Source organism: Gossypium arboreum, chromosome 6, assembly GCF_025698485.1.
Source record: "Gossypium arboreum isolate Shixiya-1 chromosome 6, ASM2569848v2, whole genome shotgun sequence".
NCBI lineage: Eukaryota > Viridiplantae > Streptophyta > Magnoliopsida > Malvales > Malvaceae > Gossypium > Gossypium arboreum.
Window position 1 is genome coordinate 72330101 of NC_069075.1, and position 19131 is coordinate 72349231.

At 38.5% G+C, this 19131-nt stretch overlaps 1 non-coding gene across 1 annotated transcript; it reads right to left on the reverse strand.

Moving 5' to 3' along the window:
* Positions 1-1037: 1037 nt before the first annotated feature.
* LOC128294879 (small nucleolar RNA R71) lies at positions 1038-1143 on the reverse strand. The gene has a single exon (XR_008285186.1). It is a non-coding gene; the product is annotated as a small nucleolar RNA R71 (small nucleolar RNA).
* Positions 1144-19131: the final 17988 nt, after the last annotated feature.

Below are 19131 nucleotides of genomic sequence, written 5' to 3' on the forward strand. Positions count from 1 at the left end.
CTAGGTGGATTTTTCCTTAGGTATTGTCTTAATTCAATCGATTTTCCTGAAAGCAATTCCTCAATTCCATTTTCTGTGAATTCTTAGTTTAGATAATTAGTTAGTTAAAACAAAACCTCTTTATTCTCAGGCTAGATAGTAAAAACACAGTCATTACTAGTACTTTTAGTTCCTTTGGGTTTGACAATCTGGTCTTGCTAAAACTATACTACTATTCGATAGGTACACTTGCCTACATCGTGATAATAGTTAGTTTCAAGAATGATTAATTATAAATATTTAAAACCTATCACGAAATTACGCGATTAAGTTTTTGGCGTCGTTATCGGGGAACTAATATATTAGGAATGCTCAATCTTTATTACTTTAGCCATTTATTTTTCTTGCAATTTAATTTGATTTAGTTTATTATTATTATTTATTAATTTACTTTTTTCTTTCTCTTGGCAGGTTTTTATAGTTTATGAGTAGAAGAAACCTGTTAGGACCACTACTTTTTGACGAAGAAATCGATCGCACAGTTCGCAGACATCAAAAAGAAATAAAGCGAAGCTTAAGATACACAGAGAACGAGCAAGAGGACGATACTCAACGCCCAACCGAAGAGATGGCTGAAAATCAAGACAATCAGCTACCTCTTGCAATTGCAGTTAATCAAAATCCTGCTCCACGCACCATGTATGATTATGCTAAACCTTTTTTAACAGGAACTAAATCGAGCATAGTTAGACCTGTTGTAGCTGCCAATACTTTTGAACTAAAACCTGACACTATTCAAATGATACAACAATTTGTTCAGTTTGATTGTTTGCAGGATGAGGATCCTAACGCTTACTTAGCAAACTTTTTAGAACTATGCGATACATTTAAAATTAATGGTGTTTCTGATGATGCCATTCGTCTTCGGTTATTCCCTTTTTCATTGAGAAACAAAGCTAAACAGTGGTTGAACTCATTACCATGAGGGACAATCACTACTTGGGAACAAATGACCAAAGAATTTCTATTAAAATATTTTTCGCCGGCTAAAACGGCTAAATCACGTAATGATATCTCTTCGTTTGTGTAGATGGACTTAGAAACTCTTTACGATGCATGGGAGAGATACAAAGACTTACTGAGAAGGTGCCCTCATCATGGGTTATCACTTTGGCTACAGGTTTAAACGTTCCATAATGGCCTGAATCCTTCGACTCGACAAATGGTTGACGTAGCTACTTGTGACAGCCCTAATTTGGTCCTAGTCAGAAAGTGGTTTCGGGATCACAAAATCGAGTCCCAAAAATAATCAAATGTTATATTATGTGTTTATTTCATGTGAAAGTGCATGTGTGAAAATCCCATGCTTTGATTCTGCCATTTGTGAGTGAAATTATGAAATAGGACCTATATGAAAATTTTTGAAAATGCTATAGGCTAATATGTAGTGGCCTAATAGATAGTAGTGCAAAATAGGAGGATTTGCATGTCAAACTCCCCATTTTATGTGTAGTGGCTGGCCATGGTGTCAATGGTAGACAACATGTGCAATTTTTTTTATTGAAGTTATGGCATAAGTATGGCACAAATAATATATGTTATTTTGTGTCATAAAATGTTTAGTAATAGAATAACAAAAAGGAAGAAAAGGAAGGTTTTTGTTCATTCTTGTTCATGAAAGCTGAAAATAAAAGAGAAAGGAGAGGAAAAGAGCTCTTAAATGTTCGGTCACTTGGGGAAGAAAAATCCAAGGTAAGTTCATGAGTTCTTCTTGATACTACCCTAACTCATGAAGCATATTTTGATTTTTGGTTGTGTTGTGAGCATTCGGTCATGAATTAAAATGAAGGAAATGGTTGTTGTTTCATGTCCTTTTGATGAAAAATGGAAGATAGGTGAAGTTGAGCCAAGCAAATGAGCATGCATGTGCCTTAGATGCTAAGGGAAAAATCGGCTAACATGTTGTGCTTTAAAATGATGAAATGAAGATTATGCTTAAGTAAAATTATAGATATGTGATGATTGATTGGTGATATGCATGTTTAAATAGCATGCATGCAAGGTATGTGTGAAAGAGTGATTTGGTAATAAATCTGTTTAGGACAGCAGCAGTAACGTGATTTTGGAAAATCACCATAAATTGTGGGAGATGAGTTAGAAGCTGAATAAATTATTTAATTAAAACTTAATGAGTCTAGTTTCTTATAAAACAAACCGTGTAAGCAAAATAATTTTCGATAATGAGATATTTGAAGTGATGTGGGATAGGGTCAGAATGACTTCTAGATCCTCTGTTCTGTCTTTATAAAATCATTATAAATTTTAAAAAAATGTTCATAAGATGAAATTTATATTCTTAGACTCATTAATGAGTCTAGTTTCAAATGAAATCAACGATAACATATTTTGAATTCTGTACAATGAGAAATTTGATTCGTAGCGAGGAGTGGTCAGATTTGTCAAACAGTGAAACAGGGGAAACTTAATAAAAATTTGGTATTGATTGGCAAAACCAAAAATTCTTAAAATTTTATGGATGAAATATATATGAGTCTATCTTCAGGCAAAATTAACGACACTTGATTTGGAGTTTCGTAGCTCCATTTATAAATGATTTAGTGACTGTTGCTCAGGAAGACAGCTTGCAGTGAAATTATGATTATGTGGTAAACATTGACAAAAATTTGTTAATGAGTTGCTTATTGATTTCTTATAAGCTTACTATGATCAGTAGGTGTGAAAGTCGAATATATTTATATGTATATATTATATTTTGAAAGTGATGCTCGAATAGTCGAATAATGACTAGTTTAAAATCTTTGAATTTAAGCTCAAGAGCATAGAGGGGCAAAATTCGGATAAGGGAAAAGAGAAAGTAATCGAATAGCCGTTGTAATCGTTCGGCAACATTCAAGGTAAGTTCTTAAGTGTTTAAGCTTGATTCCTTTTTATATGCCCAAGAGTTAAATTAATATGGAAAAGGGAATGTAAATTTTATTTAGTTAATGTGCCGAATATGTAATGATTTAAGGCTATAAGCCGATTATGGCTATTATGCTTCAGTTGAATTGGATTTGGAAATTTGATGCACTAAATGAGTGTTACAATGAATAAACTGTGCCGTATATGTGCTGGTGGAGATATCATGATTTGTGATTATTAAATACCTAAAGGAAACCATGATGTGTATAAAATTATTATTATTAGTCCTTTATGGTAGCCGAATATGGCTTGGCACTAAAGTGATTAAATGTGAACTTCGATGAGGTAAACTATTAAAAGTGTGGTGCTATAAGACTATGGGCTAATATGATATGTGGATTCATTCCGTAAAGTAAATTATTAAGGTATGTGATATGTACTTGTGCATGTTAAATCGATTGGAATTGAATCATGAATGTGAATTGCGAAGCATAGGTAAAAATGCCTATGACATATATGTGAGTAAGGGTAAAACCATCGTAAATTATCGATAAGGATGGGCTATGTGTGGAACCATCTTATAATTGCTAATTTGAAAGGTTGTGTGTGAATCAGTGAGCAATATGTATATATTAGATGAATCGTGACCTTTTGGTTCTACTTGAATTAAGTTGTGCGATAAATAATTTATGTATATGACTTATAGTCGAATGGTCACTATGGGTTAAGTTTGAATGGTGAAATGGATATGTGATATTTATGAATGACTTTTGAACCGAAATGTAAACGATGGTGTTCATATGGAGCTTATACCCGAATGTTGCAAATGACTATGAATGTGATATGTTGAATGAGATGTATTAATATATGATTAAATATGCATGATATTTGATGTGTATTCGGGTTAAATCCCGCAGGCTTCGTGCTGGTATTATATCCGGGATAAATCCCGCAGGCCTAGTGCTGGTATTATATTCGGGCCTTCGTGCCTAGCAGGCTTAGTGCCGGTGATGTGTATTCGGGCCTTCGTGCCTAGCAGGCTTAGTGCCGGTGATGTGTATTCGGGCCTTCGTGCCTAGCAGGCTTCGTGCAGGTGATGTGTATTCAGGCCTTCGTGCCTAGCAGGCGTAATGCCAGTGAAATGATATGTTATGTGAATTCGGTGTTCCTTATAAGATAAGGGTTTAGCCAAATGTTAAAGATGAAATGATAGTGTATTGTATCATGCTTATATGGCCTAATGGCAAGTATAACATGTTGGTAAAAATGCAATATGTTTTTATAATCGAATGATAAGTTTGAAATGAACGTGAGTGAAATGTTATGCATAAGGCATCAAATGCTAAGTGTGAAAATGAGATGAAAGAAAAGTGTTTGAGATGTATAATTATATACATTCGAATGATGTTTGTACTTAATTGATTTGAATATGTTATATGGAACTTGTTGACTTGATAATTCGGGCCTTTGAGCTTAGCAAACTATAATGCCGGTGAGATACTATTCGGGCCTTCGAGCCTAGCAGGCTATAATGCCGGTGAACTGATATCGGGCCTCGAGCCTAACAGGTGAAATGCCAGTGATTTGAGAAAAGTCTATGACTAAGGTACCTTGTGTTAGGTTGACAAATGAATGCATTCAGTACATTAAGTGGGCCAGGTACGCATTATGTACTCATATGTGAGTTTGATCTGCAATGAATCATAAGCGTGCATTGTGATACATACGTGAATAAATGTTATAACTCTATATCTATGATCATGATACACCGGGTCAGGGTGTGAAAGTATGTGAAAGTATTCGATTTAATTATGTTATACGAATTCAGATTAAGTGTGATAAAAATGCTAAACGTGCATTATGTGTTTGTGTGTATTCGGCCAGATGGCAATATACCTAGAATATGGTCACTTAAGAAATTGAATAATCGAAGTATAATTGCGTTTATTTGTTTGCATTGCTTAAGACTTACTAAGCTTATGAAAGCTTACTCTGTTGTTACGTTCCTCTGTTTTATAGATTGTTGACTTCGGTTACCTGCTTGGGTTGGAGTTCACCGGAGATATTATCACACTGTCGAGCTCACGCTATTGGTGTAAGTAAATCCTAGTATTTCGAGTCTATGGCATGTATAGGGTTTTAATGTTGAGTATGTGATATTATAATTTAGCCAAAGGTGTTGGCTAGTGATGTTTTGGGCCTCGTAATCCCATATATGGGACAAATTACATGTGAAAAGAAAAGTTTTAAATTGATTGAAATTTTTTGGCACTGTTTTTGTGTGATTGACTGAGTTTAAGTCGGGCAACACCTCGAACCCTGTTCCGGCGAGGGATACGGGCGAGGGGTGTTACACTACTCGCGGAGCCATTACTAATAAAACACCTGAAGATGCCTATGAGTTTATAGAGGAGATGTCACTGAATAACTATCAGTGGCAAGTCATGAGGACTAAGCCAACTAAAATAGTAGGCGTTTATAACGTCGATTCGGTTACTATGCTGTCAAACCAGGTAGAACTTCTAAATAAAAAGATTGATGGTTTACTTGGTTCTACTCAGGTACATCCAGTAATGAGGTGCGAGACGAATGGAGGAGGAGCATGCACAGAGTATCAACCCTTCAACCCTATCATCGAGGATGAACAAGTCCAATATATTGGTAACAATAACTCTCGATCCCAAAATAACCCATATAGTAACACTTACAATGCAGGTTGGAGGAACCACCCCAATTTCTCATGGGGCGGTCAAGGAAATCAAAGACCACAACATCCTCCGAGTTTTCAACAACCACCCTATCAATAGGAAAAGAAGTCGAACCTTGAAGAGATGCTCTCAAAGTTTATATTGATGTCAGAAACCCGTTTTCAGAACACCAAGATAGCACTTAAAAATCAAAAAGCGTCGATCCAAGGGCTCGAAACTCAGATAGGCCAGCTTTCCAACTAATCTCCGAACGAACACAAGATAGCTTGCAAAGTAATACAGAACCCAACCCAAGGGAACAACTCAACGCAATTAATATTCAAGATGACGAAGGAGTTGTTGAGCCTGAACTAGAACCGAGGTAATAAACTGTGGTAAGAAAAGGTCAAGGTGAGGTAGGTCATAATAAAAACAAATTAGTGAATGCCGAATATAAACCTCGTGTGCCATACCCCAACGCGACAAGGAAAGACCGCTCAGATGAACAATTTGGTAAATTTCTTAAAATCTTAAAAAAATTACACATTAACTTACCGTTTATTGAAGCTCTATCGCAGATGCCAAACGCAATGAAATTTTTAAAGGAACTTTCAGAAAATAAGTGGAAGTTGGACGAGGCATCGCATGTGGAGCTAAACGTAGTGTGCTCAGCTATTCTACAAAATAAGCTACCGAACAAATTAAAAGATCCAGGGAGTTTTACTTTTCCTTGCTTAATTGGTAGTTTAGATGTTAATAATGCATTAGCTGATTTAGGGACTAGCATCAACGTCATGCTTACAAAATGTTTAAGCAACCAGGTCTCGGGAAACCCAAACAGACTAGGATGAGCATTAAATTAGCAGATAAAACTATAAGATTCCTAAGGTATTATTGAAGATGAGCTAGTTAAAATCAATAAATTTATATTTCCCGTTGACTTCATTGTTCTAGACATAGAGGAGGATAGCAACACTCATTTAATTCTAGGAATGCCCTTTTTAGCAACTGCTAAAACAATTATTGATGTTGGCATAGGTGAACTCACACTCTGTGTGGGAGACGAAACAATCACCCTTCAAGCTCGCAATTCTGGCAACACATTGGAAATTGAAGGTGATCGTCTAAACCATTCTACTAAAACTGACAATATGGTGCAACATTCTTTTCAGGAAATGAGTCTGAAGAAAGTACATGAGTCATTCTCAAGCAATAGTAGAGGACCTATTCATGAAGATCAAAGGCTACAAATCGAGGATCTAGATGAATGGCGGACGCATAAATCGAGAACACCTGACAAACCGAATCTATGACAGAACAAGCTTAATACTTTTCCAAATCAACTTAAGGTTGGACATAGAGTCTTATTAGATGCCCCAGATCCCCACATTGTTGCTACCACATCGAATGAAGAAATCCCTCGCACGGAACTCAGTATTTTTGTATTCAGTACGGTCGAGGTGAGTCATCCCAAGTTCGGCACACAACACCCGTTTAAAACCTTATTTTGATGAGATTGATAGCAGGAATGAGAAGTATAAACTCCTCAAACCACCATGGTCATTCAACGGAGAGGTAAGTCAAGCTTAGACTATAAATAAGTGCTTCTCAGGAGGTAACCCGAGTACTACCTATATTAACTTCTTTAAAATTTAGTCTTCAACACTTAACTTACTATCAGAGCTCTTGAATATAGGTTTTCCACAGAGACACGGCCAAGCACACGGGCGTGCTTAGGGCCGTGTGAAAATAGGGAAAAGATTTCCCTAAACACAGGCTATGATAAAATGCCACGACCGTGCGACATGGCCGTGGTCGAGCCTACCAAAACAACACGGGCGTGCAACATGCCCGTATGGAAGAACCATGGGCAAACCTGTTAAAACAGCATGGGTGTGCGACACGCCCATGTTTAGCACCCGTGGCTGAACCTGTTAGATTGACACGGGCGTGGGAGAAGCGAACAACGCCAGACACGGCCATGTGACACGGTCGTGTGCACCCACATGCCCAAGGAACACGAGCATGTACTGAATGTCAGACTCACCCAAATTCAAAAATTGCGAATCACACAGGCTGAAATTGGGGAACACGGGCGTGTTACCTGGCCGTGTGCCCCAAAATCTATAAATACCCTGCACTATTCATTGTCTTCCCCACTCAAAAACCCTAACCCTAGCCACTGCAATACCACACGGCCTCCCCGCCATGCCCATGCGCCGCCTCAAACTCCATTTTTGACGCTCAATCCTCCCTTCCTAACGTTTGTTTACTTTTTTCTTGTCGATTTTAATGATTTCTAAGGCTTTTTATCATAATAATATACAAGTTTTTATGTTATTTTCATACTTTTAACTGTCATAATCTAGAATAATTTTCATTTTTTTTATGTTCAAGTTTTTTTTTTCATTACAAGATTTCTTTACTCTATTTGATTAGTTAAAAGTAAAATATTCATGGTTAGGATAGGTGGAATACTCATGCCTTTTTCAAATATTCTAACTCAATCCTCATACTTTTCAAATGCTTCTTGTTATTTGCCAATTTTTTTTATATATCTTTTACTATTATTCATGTTATTATCATGCAATGCCACAAAAGTATGCTATAAACTGGATTAGTTTGATTAGAATTGTTAAGTGATGATAGTTGTGGTTGAAATATTAGTCATGATCTATGACTTTTTGAATTTAGATACATTCTTCCTTGTCCACTCATCAAAACAAAGTAATGGTTTGATTGCAGGTTCAGAATGTCGTCTTCACATGGTAAAAAGGCTGTTGTCCTTGCTTCAAAGAAAAGGAAGTGAGCGTCATCTTCCTCGGGTGCTACCGTGGAAGTTCGTCACCCTTTCCTGAGGTTCCCCATCGGGCCCCAAGAAGAACTATTCCAAATACTCCGGGCTTGACCTTTAATTGCAGGCCGTTACATCGATTGGGTCGCGATAGAACAAGTTCAATTGGCTGAAGTGATTCGGGCCCTCCTAACCACTGACCCTTGGGAGCTATTCTTTGGGATCATCGAGCCAACATACCTCGAGATCATGATGGAACTATGCTAAACGTTCCATCTTTAGACCATAATGATGAACTACGATGATCCCGGTATGGTCCAATTTCGCCTAGGCCGGTTAGTTCTCCAGTTCAGCATCCTAGGATTCAGTACGGCGTTGGGTTTATATACGAAGAATGACTTGCATGCTCTCAACCGCCACATCCATTGTTCTCCTTTACGGTGCTGGGACACACTAGTACCAAGTGGGGCCACCTACAATCCTAGCCGCTCCAAGGCATTGACTCTCCCTCCATCTCTGAGGTACCTACACGCCATTTTCGCTCACACGATTACAGGACGAGGGGAGAGCACTGGTATCGTTAACACTCATGGCACCTACTTTTTATGGTGTATGTCACACGGGCACGTCATCGACCTTGCCTATTTTATCGCCCTCGCGATTCAGCACCAGAGGAGCGGTATAGGAAGGGGGTCATCTCCATTGGCCTCTATGTTACTCGGCTGGCTCGACACTTTAGGCTCCTCAGCATCGTAGCCCAAGAATCATCCTTAACCCTCATTGGCCAGATGTCTCCACAAGGCATCTCGAGCATGCTTAGCATGAGGATGATCGAAAAGCGCCGAGGAACCTACCCTCCTCAATATCGTCTCGACCAATCTACCAAGAAGGAGGCCTACGAGGACATTCTTAATGATGTCCCTCCACAGCACGAGGACCCACCGACTCAGTCACCACAACCCTCTTGTCCAGTTCATGTGGCAGCTTCATATGCTGACATCTCTAAGCGCCTCACTTGATTCGAGCAGTAGTGTTTTCAACAATTTGACAACATTGATGCTACTCTACAGCAGATTTGTCAGTACCTCCACATCTCATCGCCAGTGCCACATCGCGAACCATCCAGAATGAAGATGTTTAAAAACATTTATTTATTATTTTATGTTTTTAATTTTTGTTAAAACTACTTTTTATTTTTATTAAGATTTTAGAATTTAATTTTATTATCAATTTCGGTTATTTCATTAAGAGTAATTATTCTTACTAATATCCCCTAAAAAGTCCCTGATTTTATCACAGTTATATAGAGCTACTAAGCTCATCATCACATAGGAACTAAAAACTCCACCAAGGAAGGTTCTCCACGACTGCCATGTCCTGATTGACCACGACCATAGCTACCACTAAGATATAATATTCTTTTGGCGTAGGACTTATGGACTAATGAACCTTTACCACCACCGAAGTATCCTCCTCTACTCTCGCACCGATTACTCTCCAAAACTCCAATTCGAGGAATTCATCATACAGGAAGTTTCACTTGTCTCTCTATCTTATTTTTATATTCTAATATCTATCTTTGTACATTGAGGGCAATGTACATCTTAAGTGTGGGGGGGTATTTATTTCATTATCAGAAAAATCCCTGAATGACTGCCTTGTTCTCTTGGAAAGCTCTCATATCATATTTAGGATAAATTTTGATTGATTTATGACGTTGATTGATATATCTTGAATTAAAACATAGGCATTTATGCATTGATTGTTTAAACCTCAAGACATTAGAGAATCAAGCATGATAAGTTGATTTTTAAGAATTTAAAATTTTAGATTGTTTCCCTAAAGTTTAGGTATTACTTTGAGTTAGAATTCACAAGTTTTAAACATAAAAAAGCCATAATTTTTGTGAGATTCTTGAGCCTTTTGAGCATCTATTAATTCTTTCATGCTCACTTTTATTATTGCTTTAAGTGCGTCAGTATTGAACTATTATTCTAGAACTTGCTTGATTATGCATGTCAAGACCACACCATTTGATTTGATATGTCAAAATGATTAAGGCACTTAGGATTAACCCACTCATGCCATGAAAAGCCTACCTCCACGATTAACCCTTAGTAAACCCCCTTGAGCCTAACAAGGCATTTATTGTATTACCCTTAATATTAACCCTTAACCCATTATTATTGAAATCCCCTAAATTAATCCCTATTTTTGTCGAGATTTGAGTTGAATAAATTGCGTAGCTATGTCTTGTTCTTAATAGATAGTCTATGTTATTTAACTTGTTCTTAAAAAAAATATATGTATACATATTAGTAGTGATCTTCTGTTTGTAAGCTTCAGTATTTAAATTCCATAGTTAGAGAAGAAGTTATGTTGTATGTAAATGATGATTAAATATTTTTCTAGTTAAGTAATTTTTCAACTCAATCTCGATTCTAACCCTTTCTTTCAGCTTGTGACCACACCCCCTAGCCAAGCCTCATTACAACCTTCTAAAGACCTTTTGATTGATGTATCATCTTAAATTATAGTGGTCGAGATTTGATTTTCTGTAACACCCCAAACCCGGCCTGGAAGTTTGGCTCGAATCTGGCGTGTCGCATTGAAGTGTTTTTCAGAAACCATGTTTCCATTAAAAACCCTTTTTAATAATTAAAAACTTGTACCCTTTCTAAACCTTGTTAGAAAACCTCAGCTAAATAACATTCTTAACAACTTTGTAAAAAATCCTGGCAGTTGCGGAAGCTTAATTTAAAAACAATTGCGATTATGTGATGTTTTGAACAACAGTAGTTGCTTTGGAAAACCGTGTTCTAATACTAGCAATTATAAGAACAATAAATAAAATTCCAAATTTGAAATCCAGAAAATTACAACGGCTTTACTACAACCCACATAAAAACATTTAAAAGCAATAATCAAAACTATAACATAAACAGTGTGTGTGGCTTCCTCCGAGCCCCTCACAGCCCTGATCCGTCTAAGGCTGGAAATTACCTGAAAGGTTACTAAATGGAGTGAGTTTATGAAAACTCAGTGTGAAATCCTCTACTATATAAAAGGAACAGTCAGTCATATAAAAGAATTAAATGTTGGCCCCAGCCCTACTTACAATTTCAGTATCAATTGGGCATTAGCCCATTTTAACAAACAGTACCGGATGGGCTTTAACCCATTACAGAATAAGAAACATTATCAGAACTAGAATCGTAATCGAATCGAATTAGGTGACGAATCGAATTAGAATCGGTATCACGTAATGTAATCAAAATCGAATCGAAGATGAGGTAATGTAATCAAAAATCGAATCGAGATCGGATAATAGAATCAAAAATCAGAATGTGAATGCAATCCCAACCCAATCCAGCCTATAACCAGCTGCTACACTCCACTCGTACCAGCCCCACACTCTATGTGGGGAATAGCTCAACCCACCCAGCCCTACACTCCATAGTTGCAGCATTGTTGCTCAGTTATCAGATATTGTGATAGAGTCACTAGATACAGATATTGTGGCAGAGCCACCAGAACAGATATTTGTGGCATAGCCACCAGAAATAGGTAATATGGCAAAGCCATCGACAACTGCATTATGTTAGGCACATAGCCATTGTAACACCCTGAATTTGGGCCTAGAAGTTTTGGGCCTTGAGCATGGGAGCGGTTGAAGGCAGCTTATAATATTCTGTTGTGCATGCAAATTTCGTTAATAAAGGCTTGTTTTAGTGGTTAAGTGTGCTGAGAAGTGTTGGAGAAGTCCTGGGTTCAAACCTGGACTCTAGTAAAAATTTTGGTTTAAGGTGAATCAAACCCTGGGTGTAGTAGGTAGGTCTTAAGAATATTGTTGGAGAAATTGTGACACAAAAAGCCTTGTGGCTTAGTGGCAAGTGGCGTGTGGAGCATTTGAGAGGAGGCATGGGTTCGAATCCCATGGCAAGCAAAGAGCATTTATTTTGCTAACAGGGGGCGGTAAGAGTTGGTGTTGAATTTAAAACTCTGATGTTGGAGGGATCCCACATCGGGAAGCTAACATAAGAGTGGATGGGAAGCTGGCTTTAAATAGAGAGAACCATGAGGAGAGTAAAGGTACCTTTCTTGGCTGATCCCTTTCGCTTTATGGCGTGCTCGTTTGGGTTGGGCATCGGCTAAGAGTGCTCGGAGTGTGGATTAACTCCAGTCTCCAATCAGGTGTGTATTTCTCACTACTCTAGTTGTTGGATGGCTACTTCGGGCCGCGATGGGCCGAAAGGGGCCATGTGGGCCCAATGGGCCTACGGGCCCAATTGGATAAGTTGTTTGATTGTGTAGCAAATATTGGACTAGGCTAGGTGAATCGCATATCTGTGGCTAGGTTTGGGCTAAAAGGGCCACACGAGCGTGTGGGACCATTTGGGCCGAGAATGGGCTTTAGGGCCATTTGTATTGTTATCCATGTTTAGAATACTTTAGTTTACCAATTACCAAAATACCCCTAGTTTGCAAAATTACCAAAATACCCTTGGTTTGTAAAATTACCAAAATACCCCTAATTTTTGAAAATACTGAAATACCCTTGACTTGTAAAATTACCAAAGTACCCCTGATTTACAGAATTACCGTTTTACTCTTGATTTACAGAATTATTGTTTTACCCTCGATTTATAGAATTACTGTTTTACCCTCGATTCACAGAATTACTGTTTTACCATTGATTTACAGAATCACTGTTTTACCCTTGAGTTACAGAATTATCGTTTTACCCTCGATTTATAGAATTACTATTTTACCCTCGATTCACAGAATTACCGTTTTACCCTTGATTTACAGAATCACTGTTTTACCCTTGAGTTACAGAATTATCGTTTTACCCTCGATTCACAGAATTACCGTTTTACCCTTGATTTACAGAATCACTATTTTACCTTTGAGTTACAGAATTATCGTTTTACCCTCAATTTACAGAATTACCATTTTACCCTCGATTGTGAATTTACTGAAATACCCCTGTATGGTAGAATTACCGAAATACCCCTGTAGGGTAGAATTACCGAAATATGCCTGTAGGGTAGAATTACCGAAATACCCATGTAGGGTAGAATTACTGAAATACCCCTGTAGGGTAGAATTACTGAAATACCCCTTTAGGGTAGTATTATCGAAATACCCTTGTAGGGTAAAAATACCGAAATACCCCTATAGGGTAGAATTACCGAGATACCCTTGTGGGGTAAAATTTCCATTTTGCCCCTAGAATGTTAAATGACTGTTTTGCCCTTGTGGGCAGGAGACTAACTTGGACTTTGTGGTTGACGGATTTGATTGTGAATATATGTTGGTGATATGAATGACTTGACTGTGACTGTTTGATTCAAATATGGGCATGATATTCTGATTCTGTATGTTGTATGCCATGACATGTGTATCTGTTGCATGGGATATGGGTTATATTGATGGAGGAAGCGTTCTGGTGGCTATGCCACAAATATCTGTTCTGGTGGCTCTGCCACAATATCTGTATCTGGTGACTCTGTCACAACATCTGTTGACCAATCGATGGCTGAGTGTCGATCACGTTACCGAAGGCTGTGTGCCGTTATTGTCGGATTCATATCGATATTGTGGACTTCGTGTCGATTATAGACCCGTTATTGATGGCTCTGTGCCAACCTAAATATGGCTTTGTGCCATCTTGACTATGGCTTCGAGCCAAACGTATTTACCTGTGGCTATGTGCCTAACATATTTGTTGACGACTCTGTGTCGATCATATGCGCCAGTTATATTACCGTCACTGATGGCTATGTGCCGAAGTTATTATAGTTATCTATGGCTTTGTGCTACATATTCTGTTAAGTGGCTTTGCCACATTATCTGTTTTGGTGGCTCAGCCACAATATCTGTATCTGGTGACTCTGTCACAATATTTGTTCTGGCAGCCATGCTACAAATTTTATGGCATGTAACGGATGGGTGGGTCGAGTTGTCTCCCCACATGGCGTAAGGTTGGTACGGGGGTGTATACGGATGGATTGGGTTGGGATTGCATTCACATTCGGTTCGATTACATTACTATCGATTTCGATTCGATTACGATTACATCGACATCTTGAGTCATTACGATTTTGTCACCGATTCGATTCGATTTCGATTACGATTACATTCGACATCTTGAGTCATTCGATTTTGTCACCGATTCGATTACGATTCTCATTTTGGTTCTAATTCGATAATGTTTCTTATTCGTAATGGGCTAAGGTCCATTTGGTACTGTCTGTTATAATGGGCTAAGGCCGATTGGTCTTGAAAGCGTAAGTAAGGTGGGGCAGACTTTTAATTCTTTTAGATGACTGATTGTTCCTTTTTATAGTAGGGGATTTCACACTGAGTTTTCATAAACTCACCCCGTTTATTAACCTTTCAGGTAATTTCCAGCCTTAGATGTATCGGGGCTGCGAGGGGCTCGGAGGAAGCCACACACACTGTTTATGTTACAGTTTTGATTATTACCTTTAAATGTTTTATGTGGGTTGTAGTAAAGCCATTGTAATTTTTTGGATTTCAAATTTGGAATTTTATTTATTGTTCTTATAATTGCTAGTATTAGAACACGATTTTCCAAAGCAATTACTGTTGTTCAAAACATCACGTAACCGTAATTATTTTTAAAGTAAGTTTCCGCAACTACCAAGATTTTTACAAAGTTGTTAAGAATGTTATTCAACTGAGGTTTTCTAACAAGGTTTAAAAAGGGTATAAGTTTTGAATTATTAAGAAGGGTTTTTAAAGGAAACATGGTTTCTGAAAAACACTTCAAGGTGACACACCAGATTCGAGCCAAACTTTCAGGCCGGGTTTGGGGTGTTACAACCATCAACTAGAGTAACATAATCGGCACACAGCCTTAGGTAAATATGATCGACACAGAGTCGTCAATAACCATATATTCGCACATAGCCTTAGGCAAATACGTTTGGCACACAGCCATAATCAGGTTGGCACAGAGCCATATGTAGGTTGACACAAAGCCATAATCAGAAGGCTTTAAGCCATCGGTAGCTGTATCATGTTAGGCACATAGCCATCAGCGACAGTAATATAGTCGGCACACAGCCTTGGGTAAATATGATCAAGACTCACCATTGATCGGTCCACGATCGTCTTGGGCGACCAGCATGACCTTATCAAATCGACGAATATACGGCTCTTAAGCCTTCAAGAGATCCACATCGTCAAGCAACCATGCGATCCTAACAGATCAGATCTTCCTTCGTACAAAATCCCAACCCATACAACATGTCATGTATGCAGAATGTCATGCCCATATTTGAATCAAACAATCTTAGTCAAGTTATTCATATACCAACATATATTCACAATCAAATTCGTCAACCACACAGTCCAAGTTAGTCACTTGGCCACAAGGGCAAAACAATCATTTAACACCTTAGGGGCAAAATGGTAATTTTACCCCACAAGGTATCTCAGTAATTCTACCCTACAGGGGTATTTTAGTAATTCTACCCTACAAGAGTATTTTGATAATTCTACCCTACAGGGGTATTTCGGTAATTCTACCCTACATGGGTATTGCGATAATTCTACCTTACAGGGGTATTTCGGTAATTCTACCCTACAGGGGTATTGCGATAATTCTACCCTACAGGGGTATTTCGGTAATTCTACCCTACAGGGGTATTTCAGTAATTCTACCCTACAGGGGTATTTCGATAATTTTGTAAATCAAGAGTAAAACGGTAATTCTGTAAATCAATGGTACTTTGGTAATTTTACAAGTCGAGGGTATTTCAATAATTTTACAGGTCGAAGGTATTTCAGTAATTTCACAAATCAGGGGTATTTTGGTAATTTCACAAATCAGGGGTATTTTGGTGATTTTACAAACTAAGGGTATTTTGATAATTTTACAAACCAGGGGTATTTTGGTAATTTTACAAACTAGGGGTATTTTGGTAATTTTATAAACAAAGGGTATTTTAATAATTTTACAAACCAAGGGTATTTTGGTAATTTTGTAAGCCAATGGTATTTTGGTAATTTTACAAACTAGGGGTATTTTGGTGATTTTATAAACCAAGGGTATTTTAGTGATTTTACAAACCAGGGGTATTTTGGTAATTTGGTAAACTAAAGTATTCTATACAGGGATGACAATACGAATGGCCCTAAAGCCTATTCTCGGCCCAAATGGGCCCACACGCTCGTGTGGCCCTTTTAGCCCAAATCTAGCCACAGATATGAGATTCACCTAGCCTAGTCCAATATTTACTACACAATCAAACAACTTATCCAATTGGACCCGTAGGCCCATTGGGCCCACATGGCCCCTTTCGGCCTATCGCGGCCCGAAGTAGCCATCCTACAGCTAGAGTAGCGAGAAATACACACCTGATTGGAGACTGGAGTTAATCCACGCTCCGAGCACTCTTAGCCGATGCCCAACCCAAACGAGCCCGCCATAAAGCGAAAGGGATCAGCCAAGAAAGGTACCTTTACTCTCCTCATGGTTCTCTATATTTAAAGCCAGCTTTGCATCCACTTTTATGTTAGCTTCCCGATGTGGGATCCCTCCATCATCAGAGTTTAAATTCAACACCAACTCTTGTAACATCCTGATTTTCGGGTTTATTCGCGATTTTCAATATTGTGTAAAGATTTTTAAAATTTTTTATTTGGATGTGGAATTAGTATTTTGAGTAGGTAAATGGGCTTATAGAAGGCCCATGAGTTGGCCAAAACCCAGTTGAATTTTTGGAATTTTAGACTTAGGAGTTAGGGGTTCTGGCTAAGTGGCCTTAAGTGGAGTGATGGGTAAATTGCATCACAAATGAGCCTTTGGTAAAGTGGCTAAGTGACACCACTAGGGAGCTATGAAGGTGGCGTGTATGTGTTAGGGGAAGACCTGGGTTCGATTCCCTTTGTTGGCAAATAGGTGCATTTATTTTTTTTAGTGCGAGGAGGGTAAGTGTTGGAGTTGGTGGATTCGCTAGAGGAGAGTTGGATCAGTTTAATTGCTTGGATTAAGGGGTGATAAGGGGAGAGATTTAAGGGATTGGGATGAGGCTAGGAGTTAGCCGAATGGGGGGAATTGAAGAGGGAAAATCGGCAGGGGGATTATGAGGGTAGTATTTCGGCACTTAGGGTATTGTTGGTGCCGTTTTCTTCTACTTTTACACCTTAGGATTGTTCTTTTCTCTCTTTTTCCTCTCTAGACGAAACTACCACCTCCCCTATTCTTCTTCTTCTATTTTTTCTTCTTTAAACTATTCATCATACCTACTATTCATCAACACTTTTGCCGAATCCATAAAAGCCGAAAACCTGTGATCACTGCTTGTGCCGATTTCTTCAAAGCCAGGTTCTCCTATGTTCTTTTGCTTTTATTAATTTACAAATTATCTTTTCTTAATCTCGGATTCCTAACCGCAATTCTACTTCAAGGTTGTAGCCCGCATTATCATCTCCTTCATCACACAAAAGCGAAAAACCATAGAATTGGGGCTTATAGCCGAACTTTAGAACTCCGGAGTCGAGTTTTACCATCGTTTGAAAGATAAATCGCACCAGTTGCGTGGAGATCAAAAAGGAGTAAGGGTAAGTGTTCATCATCTCGATTTGGTTATGTTTTACAAAGTTAGGAAAAGCCAAGTCCCTAAAATATAGAGAGGTGTCGAATTGGGCATGTGGCTCTAAAGGTTTTTAATCGACATTTTCATCAATGATTAGTGTCTTCTTAAGTGTTGGATTGAAAGCGTGAATCATTGGAGCAATCGGATTCGAGCTAGCTATCGATTTTGGCAAAAGGTAAGATTTCAAAGGCTTGTAGGGACATGGTTCGATCATGGGTGAGTTAAGTTTTGGAGTTTAGTGATTATGGTTTGTAAATAAGCACTGTGCTAATCAATTGTAGGATATCGAAAGAGATCTCAAGAGCGCCGTCGCAAATCAGGTGTGTACCGAACACCCTTTCTTAGTTCAATTCGGCAAAAGCCGAAATGCCGAAATTCGGCATTTCATGGTCATGTGAGTATGCGAATGCTCTCAAGTCATAGAGTAATTGTTAGATCTGGCACCGCAAGGTGGTAAGCACGTTCAGCGTGACGTTTTAGCGTATTTGGAAAAAGGGGCTCGATGGGCCAAAAGCGGGCCCAATGGGCTTACGGACCAATATGGGTAAGAGATGGGCAAATTAGCTCGTTAGGTAGATGGTGGAATCAAATTGCATAAAACCGATAAAATTACTGAATTAGCTTGTGCAAGAGCGTAGATCACGAAATTACCCTAAAGAGCAAAATTACCGAAATTACCCTAAAGAGCAAAATGACCGATATACCCTAGGGTTTTAAATTGGTGAACCGCTTGATTGATTACTACTGTATTTTGCATGATATGCATTTATTAATATCTGTTGCATGGGATTGGGGTATTAATGGAGGAAGTACTTAAAGTGGTTCATCCACGCATCTTGGAGGCTTTGCCTCAATCGACTGAATTTGAGTGCGTTCTTTGCAACTGTGTGTGTGTGGTGGGTGGGTTGAGATATTCCCCACATGGTGTGTAGGGTTGGTGCAGGCGGTGTAGCGGTTGGTGGGTTGAGTAGTCTCCCGGATGGGTTGCATTCATTATTCTTGTTGTTACTCATATTCTCGAATCGGGCCTATGGGCCACACTGTTATTTAAAAAGGGCTAAGGCCTTGCTATTGATTCGAAAAGGGCTTCGACCTCTGTGTCTTGTTATCTGAATAG